This window comes from Ascaphus truei, chromosome 5, assembly GCF_040206685.1.
Source record: "Ascaphus truei isolate aAscTru1 chromosome 5, aAscTru1.hap1, whole genome shotgun sequence".
Classification (NCBI taxonomy): Eukaryota; Metazoa; Chordata; class Amphibia; order Anura; family Ascaphidae; genus Ascaphus; species Ascaphus truei.
Window position 1 is genome coordinate 16812107 of NC_134487.1, and position 19198 is coordinate 16831304.

A 19198-nucleotide genomic window follows, 5' to 3' on the forward strand; every position below is an offset into this window, starting at 1 on the left:
TTGCCAGCAAAATTGTATTGTATTGTATGTCTTTATTTATATAGCGCCATTAATGTACATAGCGCTTCACAGTAGTAATACATGTGGTAATCAAATAATTAACAGATAATATAAATAACAGGTCATGGGAATAAGTGCTTCAGACATAAAAGTAACATTAAGGAAGAGGAGTCCCTGCCCCGAGGAGCGTACAGTCTAATTGGTAGGTAGGGAGAACGTACAGAGACAGTAGGAGGGAGTTCTGGTAAGTGCGTCTGCAGGGGGCCAAGCTTTATGTATCGTGTTCAGAATACCCGCAGTGCTATTCATATGCTTCTTTAAGCAAGTGTGTCTTAAGGTGGGTCTTAAAAATGAGGTTATAGATCAGGTTGCCTGGTAAATAGACACTTTTTTTTTTAGAACATCTCTCTCCCTTTGTATGTATGTGTCATTTTATTTGTATAGCGCTAATAATATACTTGGTGCTTTACAAAACTACAATACAAGGTAAATATATTACAAACAATTGAGAGGAATGCAACATGTAAGTGACACCATAAGGCAAAGGAAGACCCTGTCCCAAAGAGCTTAAAATCTAAAGCGGGTGGCCAACAGGTCAGATTGTCAGGATACCCCTGCTTCAGCACAGGTGATTCAATCAGTGACTCAGTTATCAACTGAGACACCTGTTATGAAGCAGAGATATCCTGAAAACCTGACTTGTTGGTGGACCTTGAGGACTGGAGTTGGCCACTCCGGCTCTAAGTGGTATGTTGGGAGGCTTACAGACACAGTATAAGGGCATTATTAAAAGTGCAATCAGGGAGGTCAAGGACATCTGGAGTTCATAGTAGGGGTGCAGAAAATGTAATCAAATGGCTTATTTTAAGAGGTGAATTTTCATCTGCGATTTGAATGTGAAAAGTGAAGGTGCTTGATGAATATTGAGAAGAAGAGCGTTCCATAGGGAAGGAGAGATTAGTGAGAAAGGTTAAGGGCTGGAGAGGGCTGTAGAGGTAAAAGGTGCCAAGCTGAGACAACCTTGGGTGTAGCGTAAGGTGAATAGTGGTGTAATTAGAGATCAGAGTTGAGATATATGGATGTGCGGAGTCTTAAAAGAAAGGAGGATACGTTGGAAGTTGATATATACGCGTCTAGAAGAGTAGGATACGATTTGACACCAGCATTATGAATGGATTGTAAAGGAGAGAGGTTTTGAGGTAGGGAGGCCAGATAAAAGAATGTTGTAGTAATCAATGCGGGAGAGAACACAGGCATATTTTAGTGGTAATGGAACACGAGGAGGGTCGTATTTTAGCAATGGTACAAGATGGCAAGATTTAGTAACAGCGTTTATATGTAGCATGACCGTATTTCTCCCAACAAAAAATGTCACGCGCCGACTGTGTATGCGCGAAGAGCACTTGCCGGTCGCGCATGTGCGATCGGAGCTTGCCCATCGCGCATGCGTGATTGAAGCTTGCCAATCGCGCATGCGCACGAGCAGCCAGCAAGTGCCAAACATGCATGTGCAGTCTGCAAGTGCCGATCATGCATGCGCACGAGCAACCGGCAAGTGCCGATCGTGCATGGGCAGTCGGCACTCACCAGGGGGATCAAAAACCGGGACAGCACCCGAAAAAGTCAGGACTGAGTCCTAAAAACTGGGAGTGTCCCGGCTAAACAGGGACATCTGGTCACCCTTGTGGGGAGAAGGAAAGGGAATGTAACCCCTAGACAGCATGCTTGCTGAACTCAGTGAATAGTAGTGTTATTGACCGTAATATAGAAGATAACAAGGTACCTGGTTTGGGAGGGAATATGAGAAGCTCTGTCTTAGACATGTTCATCTTGAGGTTACGAAGGGCCATCCAGACTGAGATTGCTTATAGGCACTCTGTCATTTTTTACTGGACTGCAGGTGTAAGGTCAAGTGTAGATACATATAGTTGTGTATCATCAGCATAGAGATAATAGTTGTCTCCAAAGGAGTTAATGAAGTCACCCAGGGAGAGGGTACATAGAGAGAAGAGTAAAGGAACTAAAACCAAGCTTTGCGTTACACCTACAGAGATGTCCCTACAGTCTGAGGATTAATTGGTATAAGAGATACTGAAGGAATGGTGAGAGAGGAAGGAGGCGAACCAGGAGAGGGCAGTGCCACGGATGTCAAGAGAGTGCAGAATGTGTAGGATCAGAGGGTGGTCAACAGTATCAAAAGCTGAGGAGAGGTCAAGAAAAATCAGAATGGAGTAGATTTGGCAATATAGAGATCATTAGCTACCTTGGTCAGTGCGGTTTCTGTTGAATTATGTTGATTTGAGAGGGTCAAGTAGGAAATGGGAATTCAGAAAGTGAAGTATATATAAGAAGAAGTTTAGATGCCAGAGGGAGACAGGGCGATAGCTAGGAGAGGTCGAACAATAACTTGTTTAAAAAGGATGGGAAAGTACCACCACAAAGAGATGAGTTAAAGATGTTAGTGAGGAGGGCGACCATGGTAGAAGCAAGAGGTTTTAGAAGATGGGAGGGAATAGGGTTGAGGCTGCTAGTGGTGGAGGTTGAGGAGAACAGCAAGAGAGATATGTAGTCCTCTTTAACAGGAGGAGTCAAAGGTAGATGGAGGAGGATTAGGATGGAGGTGTGTGGAAGGGTCAAAAGTGATTTCTTTGCGGATAGCTTCCATCTTGCACTTGAACTCACCGGCAAAGTCTTGGGGTGTAATGGAGGGAGTGGAGCATGATGTGGTGGGTGGTCGAAGAAGGGTCTCAAAGACAGAGAAGGGGTGGCATGGGTTGGATTTATGTCTCTATATAAGAGGTGAAGGTAACTATATATGGCAAGAAAAAGAGCTGAATCAAAGCAGGACAGAATACATTTGTAGTGAAAGAAATCAGACAGAGAGTGTGACTTTCTCCAGAGGCGTTCAGCAGAACGAGTGCACGAGGGCAGAAAGCGTGTGTGTGTATTTGCACGAGGGTAGAAAGCGTGTGTGTGTATTGCCAGGGTTGTGGATTGGAGTGCCGCGATTGTCAGCGTACAGGTGGAGCATACTGATAAAGTGAGGAGGCAAGAACAGTGGGGTAAGTTGTGGCATGACTGTGTGGGTCAGTGGAGGGTAAAGAAAGCTTAGATTTTAGGCTGGATTTGAAAGACTGAAGGTCAATGGAACGCAAAGTATATCAAGCAGTGGCTGGAGGTTGAGTATGAGGAATGTTAGAAAGGGAAGCCTTTCTGCTTCCTAAGCATACATATTGTATACATTTTTTTTTAAAGATATGGTCAGAATAGCTTTTCCGCAGTGTTCAACCCGTCACTGCCAGTGGCACTTATACTGTAAGATGCAAAAGTGCCGATTCGGCACTATTGCACGAAAAGCCCATAGACTGAATTGGTCGCTATCGCAGCTCACAGAATAAGGGCTAGTGAGAAAGATTTGACCATTTGTTTCATAATTTCTAAGCTGATTGATATGTGCAGATAAACACTATGCTTGTGTTTGTGCCACATTATTTGTAATAATAATAGTATTAGCACTGTTCATTAAATCTTCATATCTACATATTTATATATATATAAATGTATAATTTAAATTCTGTAAAGGTGTTTAAATGTATATATTACGTGTGTGTGTGTGTGTGTGTGTGTGTGTGTGTGTGTGTGTGTGTGTGTGTGTGTGTGTGTGTGTGTGTGTGAAATATGTTCAAATCACGTTGAAAAAAAATAACATGATTCATTTATGTAGCAATACACAAGTTAAACTGGCAATGTAGAGGGAAGTGCAAGTAGGGTGGCTTTTCATTTTCGTTCAGGAAAATAGATATACTGTATGTTGTCACATGGATGATGATAACACACCGTTCTGCGTATATGCTCCACAGCCTAACACCACTGCATGATCTGAGTGTTGCTGTTCTCTCCAGCAGACGTGCTACAAAGTAACAGGAAGTGAGTGCTGTGTCTCCTGTGCTCGGTGACCTCCCAGGAGGAGGATCGGGGGGGGGGGGCGGACTTGTGCATTTCTTCTTCTTCCGGTTGAGCTTTCACTTTCTCTCTTTTTTTTTTCCTCCCAGGATTTACTTCCGGGGGTGACTGAGCTCCCTGGTGGCTTCTGGGGCTGTTGTTCATCGTCAGACATCTTTCAGCCTGCTTGTGTTTGCTGTGCCAGGGGGGCAGAGAGGAGCAGAGAGGTGAGCACAGTAGGCAAACACAACCCAGCAGCAAAAACGACATGCCTGGGGGGCTCACTAACTATGCCATCTTGCTGTCTTCACCAGCTCCTTGTGCATGGAGGCTGCAGTGCAAAAAGGAAGGGGGCACATAGCATGTCATCTGGGCAAACACATAGGCTAGTGATTAGCATTCACCCCCCCCCCCCCCCCTCCAGTAGTTCAAGAACTATTTGTGCCCCAGTAGTGCAAGAACTACTTTTTGGGGTGTGGGTGCTGGACATACGAGATCAGTCACATACATTGGTATGATGTAAAAGTGTATAAACTACAGCCCTGCTTCCAGTCCCCATGCTTGCTCCTCTTAGAAGGAATGCATGTGTGTTAAAATTCATTTAAAAAAAAGGGATGGGGGCGGTGGGGGGTGTTTATTGGATCTAATCTGGGCATCAACAAAAATAGGCTAGTGATCATCACTTGCCACCCATTATTGCAGAAGCTATTTTTGGGTGGGGATGCTGTACATGTGAGATCAGTAGTGTGTGTGTGTGTACATATACATTGTAATGTATAAACTCGGGGTGCTGCAGCAACCCCTCCCACCCGTACCCCTGATTCCAGCACCCATGCCAGCCCCTCTTTGAAGGGTTTGACTGGAAGCAACTTGTATGTGGGTTAGAATAGACAGGGGGACAACAGGGTGGCTACTTCTGGAAGTTCTTCAACAGGTGAGGAGACAATTTAGTGGTATTTTTTTTTAATACCTATATGTGTAAGTTGGTGATAAATGGATGTTTTGCTTGAGTGGCAAGGGTGGTGTAAGATTTGGTCAACCGCCCTTCTGCTTTATATTGTCGTATCTTGTGTTAAATAACTTACAATACGTGTGTTACATGCTGACAATGGTACGTTGATTGTTGCTTGTGATGTACTGTACTGCATCACTTCCTGTTTTTTTGTAGTAGTGATGTTCTCTGGGAGGAAAAAGATGCACGTATAGTCTTTTTGAGTTTGGAAAACGTGTGCAATGCTGTACAGAACACATAATGTGTTGTGGGTCACTTTAAAAATGGTGGCGTTTTGTAATGATTTATTTGGAATAAACAATGCCTCCTATTTTGCAGCTGGTTGCTACATGTATGGTAATGTTAAAGCCTGAATGTTAAAAAAGAAACAGAGGCTAATCGGGTATCTATCAAAGTAGGGAATGAGATGCTACTACAGAGGGTTAATGGCATATTTAAGAACGTGGTGCATGCAGATTTGTTCCATTGAGTTGACATTAAGTATATTTCAAGTTGTGACTGTGTTTGCTGACGCATTGCAAACACTTTGAGACACTTATATCAATGTGCACTCAGGGAGTGGGTCCACTGCAGTGATTATTAGGTGAAATATAGCGGTAACCTAATAACAAGTTATTGGATTGAAATGTGTTTATAAACTTTTTAAATGTCTATGGGAAAGAAGCATTGGTATTTTTTTTTTTTTTTTTAATGGTATTTAATGTCTCTTGGTAATAACTGTCCTCATCCTCGTATAAATTGTTTGTTTTTTATTCCGTTCATTGATTTAGAAAGTAATTACAAAGCCATCATTAGTCCTACATATAACGAACATAAGTAGCTGTTAGGCTTGAAATCAGCACCACTGGGGAAAAAAAGCTAAACTTATTAGTTGGTCACAAGATACAAGTAAAACTATTATTTTGAAGGTGATTTGCTTATTTTTATATAAGGAATCTCATTACACTACAGGGGTAATTCAATATAGTCAGAAGTGACAGTTATTGGTCGACTACTCCCATTGGCTTCCATAATGGCACAAACGGCGCTTTGGATTACACTAAATGATCATGTACTGTAAAAAAAACGCAAAGGTGGCGTTGGTTGTCACAATACTATTTGCATCTCCTGAGCAATACTGGTTTAGTCTTAAATCTGTCAGAGAAACAAGATGATCGATTTATTTATTTTTGCACTTGTGCAAACCGATGAGAGAATTGGTGCGTCATGTCCAACCAACATCTTTTTAGAAAAGAAAAGTATACAGGGACATACCAAATAACTAAACATGGGAAGGATGTTGATCCAGGGATTAATCCGATTGCCAATTCTTGGTGTCAGAAAGGAATTTATGCTTCCCCTTATGAGATATCATTGGATAATTTGTCACTGGGGTTCTTTGTTTGCCTTCCTCTGGATCAATATACTGTAAGTACGGCTATAGGATAGAGTACCTATCGTCTACATTTAGCATAGGTTGAACCTGATGGACGCATGTCTTTTTTTCCAACCTTATCTACTATGTAACTGCCAGGGTTCAAATATTAAATAAAGATGAAAGGAGCACTCGCAATACTCTTGTCAGTTGATCCTGCCACGGTTGCACGTCAGTCTGGACTTAAGACTGGTGAAGTACAGAAATCACAAACAAACGGCACTCCAGTGGTCTTGTGAACACTTTGTAGCATAGTGTATTACATGGGTACAGAGAAAATCAACGTTTCGGTCCCCACATGGACCAAGAAAAAGCGTCCATGTTCAGAAACGTTGGTTTTCTCTGTAACCATGTAATACATTTCGATACAACATTTTCACAAGATCATTGGAGGGCCGGTTTTCTAGTGTTAGAATATTGGCATCTTGGAATGGAGCCGTCTTAATGTGTTTTAAAGTTTAGACATTTTGATGAAAACCAAGGAGCTTATCGAATGCGCCTCCGACACGTCCCAAACATGTCATCAGCCGTTATCCATTGTTATACTGTTCAGAAATAATGTGGCCATAGCTCGGCATGTAAGGCCTGCCTCCGGAAAGTACCATGGAGATTCCATTATTATTTTTTAGCGTACGGGTTATAATTATTTAAATTATATATTTATCTTAATGTATCGTGTATAGTTTTATGTATTTTTATTTTATTTATAAAAATGTGTTACCAGGAAATAATACATTAAGAGTTACCTCTCATTTTCAAGTATGTCCTGGGTATAGATTTATGATGACAAATACATGGTTTTGGCATGCAACTCCAAAAATGTGTGTTTTTTGGAAACGTATTAACTTTTCACGTGGCTGATAATTTACCTTGAATATTTTTTAATACTTTTTTAAATTTTATGTTTTGATTTTGGGTGGGTAGCAGGGGATCTCCGGAGCTGAACCGCATGAATTTAAACTCTACGGATCCTCGGGTTCCTGAAACACTTACCAGAAAGGTGCCATCAGTATTTCCTGGTTGTTTAAATCTTGTGGGTCACGCGGGCTAGTAGGAAACCACGACTGATGATGTTGCAGCTTCCTACTGGCCCACACGATGTGGGAGATTTAAATCTCCATTTGGTTTCCTCTCGAGGAGAGGAATCGGTGGCATCTTCCCCGGCAAGTATCTCTGGATCCAGGGATCCCCAAAGCTAAAATGAATGTGGTTCAGCTTTGGAAAAACCCCTGCCTCCCATCCATGGTAAAAATAAGGGGGTGGGAAGGGGAGGGATTCTGTAGGTGGAAGTGTCACTATAAGCATCAACAGTCAAACGACCTTTTGGGAGGTTAAAAAATGAAATTGGTAAATTATTTCGATGCTTATGCCAAAGGTATAATTTAGTACACGAGTTCAATGTACATTTCCGAGTTTGTGGCAAACATAAATATGAGCTTGTGCTCTTGTGCTGGATTATTATCGTAGATGCTGGAAGCCACCGATTCTTCAAAGATACACAGGATAATGGCTCAAATAGCACTGTTTATGTAGGTGATGATAATTTGCCGGAAATAATCGTTTTCAATCTGTAAATTGCTATAATTATCCATGTCTACTTTGTCTGGACTACCATCTGAATCCCCTTCCGCTGCTGGATTTACCAGCTGAGCTCTGTTTTCTAATAGAAATTCAGTATGTTCTCAGCATACTCTCCACCCCTACTTCTGACTGGGTGTGTAACGCTTCAGTCACTGTCTGTGTGCCAACTATTGAAATGATGAATGCTGCAGATCCAGACTTGTAGATATTTGTTTTTTTTCCCAGTACTTTGGCAACATGCAGCTACTGCATTTTAGAAAGTAGAGTAGCTAAAGTGGTATATAACTTTATTTTAGCGCCACCTCTTGTTCTTAGTGCAGCCAGCACGTCTCCTTTAATTATGCCTTATTTGTGGATTTGTTGTTGGGGAGTACTAGTATAGGGGCGCTCAAGACACCTCCCCCTCCCCCCCTCACAGGTCAGGTTTTCAGGATATCCCTGCTTCAGCACTGGTGGCTCAATCGACTGAGCCTCTGAGCCATCTGTGCTGAAGCTGGGATAACCTGAAAACCTGCCCTGTTTGGGGGGGGGGGGGTGTTGAGGACTGGGGCTGAACACCCCTGTACTAGGGAACGGGCTTTCATAATATACCATGGTAAACCAAACCGTATTGGGTGCTCCTCATCCACTTATTTGTGATGGTGTGAAGCAAAGTGTAACCGTGGTACTCATCTAATCCTACAACAAATGTAAGTCAATGTGAACATGAAATACACATCACACTATAGCTTGGTGGTAATTGAGTATCTATAAGAAAAGGAATACAAATCGTAGTTTCAAAGCCAGAATATAATATACTATGGCCAGAATGTGCTGTACATATAAAATATGTATGTATGTGTAGAGGTATCAGTACCGTGTTAGCCGAGCTTCAATAATCAAAAAATAAATTGACGAGACCGTTCTGTCTAACGAAATGCTTTTATTTGTGCGAGCTTTCGAGATACACTGATCTCTTCTTCCGGCGATGAGAGAGAGAGATATTCCCTGTGTTTGTTTCTCGGCTCTGGACTTTCTCTTCAGAATTCATGTTGTTCTCTACATGGGCCCCATTGACTTCCATCTTTGGAATCCCCAATTGACTTTGTTTTCAACCGTTTCAGCCAGCGTCCACATATCTTGAACCTTGGATTGTATCCTCCTTTAAACTTGTCCCGAATGTGTTCTCTACAGACTTCACTGCATGCCTATACAGCTCCATCATATAGCATTAGTGGTCAAGGTAAATGTTGTACTTCCAAAGCCATCAAGATACTCTTGGTTAGAACAGATTTGTTCTCCCTTAATATTCCATCCAGTACGAAATCCTGGAGTTCCAGGGATTGGTCAGGAGTAACTTCCACAGTCTGTTTAGAAACGGATGAGGAATAGACTGAGTTCCGAAGAGTGGCATACCGTAAAACCTTAGATCCTGCGTGATTTTTTTCCCCCTCTCTTTCCTAACCTCGGGTGTTAGATCCAGTGTACTTTTTGCCTATCTCAGGCTTTTTTGGATTTTTTTTTTTACTATGTATGACCCCACAATCTCTATTGGGAAACTTGTGTATGAATCCTCGGGTCCTTTGAATGAAGGGATACTTTCTCACACATTCTCCCTGGTCTCATCAGAAGACTTCTTGTTCTGGAATATATTTCACTGTCTTACAGTCGAAGTGGCCATTCCTGTTGTTTTTTATGAAAATCCCTATTGACGTCTATTGGGATTTTGTTCTGAATATGGCCCAATCGGCTTCTTGGGACTATATTTAAAGATGGAGGACTCGCAGTTTTCATTTGCTTCAAAAGTTGGTAATAAACTTTTGGTTGAACGATGTTACGAAAGACCAGAATTTAACACCGGGATCAAGGCACCAGCCAGGACAAAGCAGTTCAATAAACAGTATTTATTCTAGCCAGAGCCAGCAAGCTGAGAACAATCTTTCATTCTTTAGCTGTTCAGATAAATGTCCACAAAATGCATCAAGAATTAACATACGTAGAATGTGTTACGTATAGCTCCTTGACGATTTTTATCCAGTCTTCCATCAGCTCAGCCATCATCCATCCATCCATCCATTTTTTTTTTGTGCATACACAATTACATCTTTGGGAAAGATCTCATTATTGGGAATCATTTTGCATCCACTTTCGGCCATCGGCTGTTATACATAGCATCACGTTGACACTCTGCTTTTCGTAACCCATGCTCGGGATCTTGACCTCTTTATAGGGTGACCAGACGTCCCGGTTTTGATTGGCACCGGTCTTGCATGCGCGGTTGTTGCTCGCCATTCACGCATGCGTAAAATTTGGCTCGTTTTTTCCTGGGACAAATATGGTCACTGTACCTCCTTTTAGCACCTTTTTAGGATTGACAGTATAATTTCGAGGCATATCAAAGAATACCAGGGTTTCGTTTGCATTTCACGTTTGCTTAAACGCATAGTTACGTAATTCAATTAAGGAAAAAAACGAATTGCTGGAAGTTAAACCGCTTCTTTTGAAAGTCAGCCGGAAGCTTTTAACAGATCGATGTCCACGCCTGTGTGACTTGAGGACTGGAGCTCAGAACCCCTTTCCTAGGGGATGGTGCCCCTTTATGCACAATGATACCCCCCCTTTTTTTTTTATTACTTAAGTTTTTATTAATAGTTTTTCAAAGATAAGGGGAGGGGGTACATAAAAAAAAAGGGGAAGGGGGAAAATTGATATATACAGTCCAATAATCACATTTGGGAAGGGGTTGGGGGAGGGGAGAATATATATATTCATATATAATATAGTGAACATCAATTTAGATGCAACATAAATCACAACGTTCAGAATATTTTGGGACTCTAGAATAATAACAATTATTATCATGAACTGAAGAAAAGACCAACCATTTTTATTATCTCTTTTATCTTCACTGGACACAGTAGGGTTAAGTATTTGTTTTAATGCAATCTGTTCACATTCGCTGTTGCCGATTCAGCCTTCTCTTGTGTTTTATGTATTTGGACCTCTGATGACAACAAGCAGCTCAGATGTTACCCCTGGCAAATGGACATTATAATGGCAAAACGCTTCCAAGTGACGCCTACCATCGTGATGATCTTGGTGGACCAGAATGATGCGGGGGTGCGGTCCATACGGCGGTGGTGTATACATCACTGAGAGGACCGGGATGGATTACAGATGCAGGCCACGGCGAGTGAATGGAGCCAGGAAACTAAGAGACGCATGCGCAATGGCTGACACGCAAAGCACGACGAATGCATTCCACACAGAGGACCCGGATGAGAGAAACCATGTGAGACGCATGCGCAAGTATTGACACGAAAAGCGCGATGAATGCATTCCACAGAGGATCGAGATGGATCCTCTGCATGGACTACGGCAAGGGAGAAGGATCAGGAGAGGCGCAGTGGCTGAGATACAGCGCAAAATTAGGGATCTATCTACTGAGCTGCAGGCAGAGGACCCGGATTGAGCATATACTCTGGTGATACACATCACAAGGAGGTTACCAATCAGTTCTCCATGATTGAAGATGAGGGCGTTTCCAGCACACATGAATATCACCCAGAATGATTGAACAGAGAGCATTATGGGGTTATTAGTGTTATATAATGGACTTCACAGGACTGTGTTATTATGCCACTATGTCACTTGATAAAGACCGCTAAGGTCGAAACGTTGTTTGGCTCAATAAATTAGTTTAGTTACTTCAAATCCGTTTGTGACCTGTGTTCCTTCATCTATTACCAGGAAGTAATACATTGAGTTACCTCTTGTTTTCAAGTATGTCCTGGGCACAGAGTTATAAAAAATACATGGTTAAAAGAACAGGGTTAGTTATACAGTGAATTCACAGACATATCATGGACAGAGTTGGAAAATTGGGTACATGGAATAAAGAGATGAGTTTCAGATTGAAATAGAGAAGCTTTAACATTACTTTAACATCACCAAACGGCTCACACCCTTTGGCTGTGCCAAAGGCTGCCCTCCTTTTGGGGCAACGCAGACATACACTGGGGTGGTTGAGATTGAATCTGTTGCAGCTGTGAACAAAAAGTTATGTGTCCTCTTGGCTCATTAACATTCCAGTGGGTGGGGTTGAAGTTCCACAAAGTACAAGCACATGTTAACCCTTAGCATGCTAAGGGTTATATATAGTTCCAAGTGGTTAGAGCTTTTTGTTATTTGATCAAAAAAAGGGTTTAAAATTTGTGATGTATAGTGTAGAGAAGTCTTTGGTTATTTGGACACCTAAAGTATTTAATATGATTCAGATTCCATCTAAAATCAAAATTAAGTTGGCGCAATTTTACCATTTCTTTAGGAAGATTTAGACTAAGGGCCAGGGATTTAGTAGTATTGATTTTGTATCCTGAAAGCGAACCAAATTCCGATAGAACTTGGAAAAGATTGGGGAGTGAGAGAAGAGGTTTTGAAAGCGTCAATAATATATCATCCGCAAAGCGAGCTATCTTGAACTCTTCCTTTTTGACAGAAATACCAGAGGTATTGGGATTCAATCTTATCTGGCAGGCTAATGGTTCTATGGCCAGGGCAAACAAGGGGGACAAAGGGCACCCCTGTCTGGTTCCATTTAATATTGGAAAAGGATCAGACAGAATTATTGGTTCTCACCTTGGCCGTTGGGGCAGAGTATAGCGTATCTAAAATTTGGGGGGTAAATCCCATCTGAAAGCGTCGCCATCATAAACTGCCAATCTAGTCTGTCGAACGCTTTTTCTGCATCTAGTGAGAGTAGGAGAGATGGGCATGTTGTTTGTTTTGCCACATGTATTAAATTCACCGTCCTCCTTCTGTTGTCAAGGACCTGTCTGCCCAAGCCCACTTGGTCCAGATGGACTAGCCTAGGGAGAATACTGTTTAGTCTAGTGGCCAAGATTTTTGCATATATTTTCAGGTCTGTATTTAATAAAGAGATAGACCTGTAGATAGAACACATTAGGGGTCTTTACCTTCTTTTGGAATTATCACTATAGTTGCTCGCAGCATATCTCTTGGTCGGGGAAGACCGAGGAGCATCTTGTTAAATATGGGAGAAGTATTGCAGACTTTTGTTTGTAATAAAGATTAGAAAATCCATCCAGACCAGGAGTCATCCCAATTTTCAGGAATTTGATCGTCTCCAAAATTTCAAGTAGCTCTATAGTTTTTTCGAGATTTATTATATAGTTTGGTTCAAGTGTGGGGAGACGGCATTCACTTAGAAAGTTCGGCAATTTTTTTTACCCTTTTATTTTTGGCTGAATATTCTACTGGTCCACGTAAATTATAGCTGGAGGAATAATATTCTTTAAATGCTTCGCTTATAATTTTGGGGTTGTGGGATATCAGACCATTTTTAGTGTATATGCTATGAATTTTAGCTTTTACCTGTTTTTGTTTTAACTTGCGTGCAAGCATTTTATCTGCCTTATGACTTTTTTCGTAGGATTTCTGTTGAGTCCAACATATAGCCTTCTCTGCGTTTGTCACCAACAGAAGATTTAATTGGCCTCTTACTGAAATTATTCGTCTATAGTTTCTCCGGGAGGGGTTTGTTTTATGAATAGATTCTAGTTCTGTTAATTTTTGTGTTAATATTTCAATTTGTTTTTTCTGAAAGCCAGCGCTATCAATTTGCCACTAATCACTGATTTATGTGCCTCCCAAAGGGTATAAGAGGAGACCTCTGGGGTGTTATTTATTTCAAAATATTGGGCCAGCTCTTCCATTAATTAAAGATTATGTGGATTCATCAATAAAGATTAAATGAAAGACCACGATCTTGTTTTATTTTTGGTAGTAATGCCGTCCAATTCACTCATATGTGTAGAGTGGTAGAGAAGGAGAAAAACTGGAAGAGCACTACTGTAGGTATAAAAAAAAGTAGAAAGGAGGGTGCGTGTCCCATAAAAAGATTTATTGGTCATGGAAAAATAGGGCAATGGAGAGCCCTACCAACGTTTCACGCTTCACAGAGCGCTTTCTCAAGGTATACATATCACAACTTTATTAACATATATATATATATATATATATATATATATATATATATATATATATATATTCACACACAAACTGACATAACTAGCCAATGCTCACATGCGATCCACCCAATTTGATTGCTAATGGTCTTCTGATGTGTATACACCTAATCAGTCTATTCAGACACAGAAACGACAGTGACTAACTCCGCCCCCAACTACCAATCCGGAGACATGCGTGGTCTAGCAACCCCCAGTAGTACACGCTTGCGCAGTAACCAACTGAGGGAGAGTCCTCAATGTCAATGGAGGCCGTGGGGCGTGGGGAGAGCGCGTCATCAAATGGCCCTGACTGTATACCCCACTGGGGCTCTAAGTGCGTGCGCGCAACTGCACTCTGCAAGACACTAGTCCCTCCCCGCAGTGGGAGCAGACACAGTGAGCTCTGGACCATCGGCGGAGTGCGCTTGCGCAATACCAACCGTTGCGTAAGAGGCTCACAGAATACCCCAAGTGCGGGGTGGGAGAATGAAAAGCCAGAGCGCAGAATTCTGCGCAGCACAGAGGGTGAACACATAGTGTGCTGTGAAATACAAACACATAACATTATTAAAATCACTAAACTTAAAATATATATTAACAAAGAAAACATATTTGTAGAACCCCTCTGTCTTAATCTCTTCTAAATGATGTTAATCGACCAGAAGGGGTAAATAAAAACTATCACTTGACATATGTATAGTCAAACCAACATCCTGATTTGTTTAGGGAGCTGATGATGGTGAATAAATAGAGTGGATATAGAATGGCAAGCAAAGAACATGAGATTGAGTGGAGAAACCTAATACTGTATAATGTGATGATAAGATGTTATTTGTCTAGAAAGGTTCCCCCATACATATATGCCCATGGTTGCTTAGCACATATATCCACTATATAACCTTACATCCAGCTGTTGAAACATAACAAAGTATATAACAGATATACATATAATTGACAGGAAAAAATACTCTATCATAGCTTCCAAGATCATTTTGAAGCTTATTAAACAAACGAGTACAAAAAGATGTAAGAGCAACCAGTTAGAGGGAGGAGAGCAACATATTGAGGAAACATTTTGAAAGAATGATATCCTCAAAAAAGCGCCTTAATAGAAGGGCATCTTGTTAAAAAATAATAAAGAAAAGAAAGAAGACTGAAAAGAGAAGGCATAATCAAGACAATAATATTTACCATGCAATCATAAATCAGATTGTATTAAGTTACATGATTACATAATAGACCAACTCAAAAAAAAAAATACCAAATCAAAAATAATGATCAAGAGCCAATTGAGAAACATGTTCAAATTGCGTTAAACATTCCATTCATCAAGTTATGTTAAGAATTATATTGAAAATTTTAATGTACAGGTGCAGTGCACATGCATAAGTACAATCCATAGGTTGCTCAATATTAAAGGGTGTTCACTATGGGATCATGATCCATATTCCGATAAAACCTACCCAAAAGATAAAGGGTGGTCTAGTTATCCAGAAACTGACCCAGATCCCAATCGGTGTTAAGGCCAGAAGGAGCCCTTGTTTTGATAGTAAATATCCAAAAGAGTTCTCGTCGATTCAGCACATTCAATTTGTCACCACCTCTGATGAAACAAGAGACCTGTTCAATTCCCATAAAGGAAAAACCTGACAAGCCTCCCTGACTACAACATGAGAAGTGGTTAGATACAGGGTGGTCCCCCCTACAAGTATCTGGTTATTCATTCATTTATCCTACTGTTGGGGTCTTTAGCATTACGCAGTCACATGATATGTGTAGAGTGGTCTGATCAGGCTGAGGGGACAATTGTTGCTGAGGAAATATTGTCGCTAATTTGTTGATCTATCAAAATATAGTCTATTCGTGAATATCTATTGTGGGGATCGGAAAAAAAAGGAAAAGTCCTTAACTTTAGCATTCATTAATCTCCAGGAATCTACAAGCAGCAATTATTTGGTCATAGAAACAAGTCCTCGAGTAAAAGACGCTGTTTTTTGTGCTAGTGGGGGACTGGGAAATGTATCTAATTTTGGGTTCATTATTGCATTTAAATCTCAAACTAGGTTGGATTAAAAGGCCTTTCTGGACAGAATAAATTAAATTTGTTAACTCCTGGGAAAAAAAGCCTATTGGTTTTCATAAGGGGCATAAATATTGACTACCGTTAGGTAGAGTCCAACGAGCCTGTGATAACCAGAATTCTTCCAGCGAGATCTGTTTTGTCTACTTTAAAATTTAAATCTTTATGGAAAAGTGTGGCTACGCCGTTTTTTTTCGTAGGGGATGATGTGGTAAATTAAAGGAGAATCATTACTAAATAGCAATGATTGATCTTCTTCTTTTTTTCAGATGGGTTTCTTATAACATAATTATATCTCCCCCTTGTCTTTTAGCCTCTGAAAGAGCTATTTGTCTCTTTCGGGGAGTATTTAAGCCCTTGGTATTTTGAGAAATTATACTAATTGGCATGGTAATATTTCAATGGTATATGATCCAGAGGAACAGTGTGATGATGTGTACCCTTCAGTGAAATCAGTGCATCGACCTTGATTAACATTTTGAAACAAGAACATATATACCAGAAGGTACACATTGTTACGCAGTAATGACAAATGCCTGTAGAACTGGACATGGGGAAATGGTAAACGAGGTAGGGTGGGATATACAGAGGACCCCGGTTTCGAAACATTGTTTGGGGGGACCAACCAAAATAAGTCCAGTGATGCGAGTCCATCGCATATACAGGGTAAGTAAACATGGGAGGGGGGGGCGGGGCGGGCAGTGGTCCAACGGCCTAACGCCGCAGTGCTCCTTTGTTCTGGGGCAAACCCTTTGGAGAGAAAAAAACTAAAGAAATACCCCATAGAATACAGGGTGCATTGTATGGGCGGGCGGTCACACACCTCAGAACAAGGGGGAGAGAGTCAAACATTGCAATTATTTACATCCCCTTTCCCCCCCCCCCCCCCCTCAAGAGAACAAAAAATATACATAGAACCAAACCTTTAATACCTGATGTAGTATAGGATTAGACACTGAATTTATAGAAAAACAGATCTGGAGTGGGAAACATGTCCACCTGTAGCTTATATCTGAAACAACTCTCGGCCCAGGATACTGTACTAGGCTAGGTCCTAATATGCCATAAGCTCTGATCTGTTAGAGTATTTCAAGCCGGCAGACACTCCCGAGATATAGCAAAAACTATGTTTTAGTTCTGGAAAACATTTCTAGAGTGATCAGTACATCAAACTATAATCATATTTAGAGCGTGTCTCAGCTTAACATACTGTGTGTGGTTGCTTCTTGTTTTGCAATGAGCTCTGATCTTTCGGCGTGGTTCAGACTGGCAGGCAAGCTTCGGATTTCTCATAACTTTTAATTAACTTTACAAAACATTTCTGGAGTGGACAACGTTTCTACTTGTAACTTGAGTCCAGAACATATCACAGCCTGAAGTGTCGTCTTTTGGGTAAATTCTTAGTGAGTAGTCTGCTCCTGTTCATCAGATAGTAGAGAAGGAGAAAAACTGGAAGAGCACTACTGTAGCTATCAAAAAAGTAGAAAGGAGGGTGCGTATCCCATAAAAAGATTATTGGTCATGGAAAAACATGGCAATGGAGAGCCCTACCAACGTTTCACGCTTCACAGAGCGCTTTCTCAAGGTATACATATCACAACTTTATTGACATACATATATAGACACAAACTGACATAACTAGCCAATACTCACAGCTCATATGCGATCCACCCACTTTGATTGCTAATGGTCTTCTGATGTGTATACACCTAATCAGTCTATTCAGACACAGAAACGACAGTGACTAACTCCGCCCCCAACTACCAATCCGGAGACATGCGTGGTCTAGCAACCCCCAGTAGTACGCGCTTGTGCAGTAACCAAGTGAGGGAGAGTCCTCAATGTCAATGGAGGCCGTGGGGCGTGGGGAGAGCGTGAAAAGCCAGAGCGCAGAATTATGCGCAGCACCGAGGGGGAACACATAGTGTGCTGTGAAATACAAACACATAACATTATTAAAACCAATAAACTTAAAATATATATTAACAAAAAACATATTTGTAGAACCCCCCTGTCTTAATCTCTTCTAAATGATGTTAATCGGCCAGAAGGGGTAAATAAAAACTATCACTTGACATATGTATAGTCAAACCAACATCCTGATTTGTTTAGGGAGCTGATGATGGTGAGTAAATAGAGTGGATATAAAATGGCAATAAAAAGGCAAGCATCAGCTCCCTAAACAAATCAGGATGTTGGTTTAACTATACATATGTCAAGTGATAGTTTTTATTTACCCCTTCTGGCCGATTAACATCATTTAGAAGAGATTAAGACAGGGGGTTCTATAAATATGTTTTCTTTGTTAATATATATTTTAAGTTTATTGGTTTTAATAATGTTATGTGTTTGTATTTCACAGCACACTATGTGTTCACCCTCTGTGCTGCGCATAATTCTGCGCTCTGGCTTTTCATTCTCCCACCCTGCACTTGGGGTATTCTGTGAGCCTCTGACGCGACAGTTGGTATTGCGCAAGCGCACTCCGCCGATGGTCCGGAGCTCACTGTGTCTGCTCCCACTGCGGGGAGGGACTAGTGTCTTGCAGAGCGCAGTTGCGCGCGCACTTAGAGCCCTAGTGAGGTATACAGTCAGGGCCATTTGATGACGCGCTCTCCCCACGCCCCACGGCCTCGATTGACATTGAGGACTCTCCCTCAGTTGGTTACTGCGCAAGCGCGTACTACTGGGGGTTGCTAGACCACGCATGTCTCCGGATTGGTAGTTGGGGGCGGAGTTGGTCACTGTCGTCTCTGTGTCTGAATATACTGATTAGGTGTATACACATCAGAAGACCATTAGCAATCAAAGTGGGTGGATCGCATGTGAGCTGTGAGTATGGGCTGGTTATGTCAGTTTGTGTCTATATATGTATGTTAATAAAGTTGTGATATGTATACCTTGAGAAAGCGCTCTGTGAAGCGTGAAACGTTGGTAGGGCTCTCCATTGCCCTGTTTTTCCATGACCAATAAATAATCTTTTTATGGGATACGCTCCCTCCTTTCTACTTTTTTGATACCTGCAGTAGTGCTCTTCCAGTTTTTCTCCTTCTCTACTAGACTACCCCTTGGACGGAAGCACACCTGGGGACCCCTCACCTTTGGATCGCATGGACTGTGCAGCACTCAGTGAGTCAATCGCTTGCTACATGTTTTCCTGT

The 19198-nt window shown here is 41.3% G+C and overlaps 1 long non-coding RNA gene across 1 annotated transcript; it reads left to right on the plus strand.

The window, feature by feature from the left end:
- Positions 1 to 4057: 4057 nt before the first annotated feature.
- LOC142494845 (uncharacterized) lies at positions 4058 to 13709 on the plus strand. Its single transcript, XR_012801597.1, has 2 exons — positions 4058 to 4169; positions 10950 to 13709. It is a non-coding gene; the product is annotated as an uncharacterized LOC142494845 (long non-coding RNA).
- Positions 13710 to 19198: the final 5489 nt, after the last annotated feature.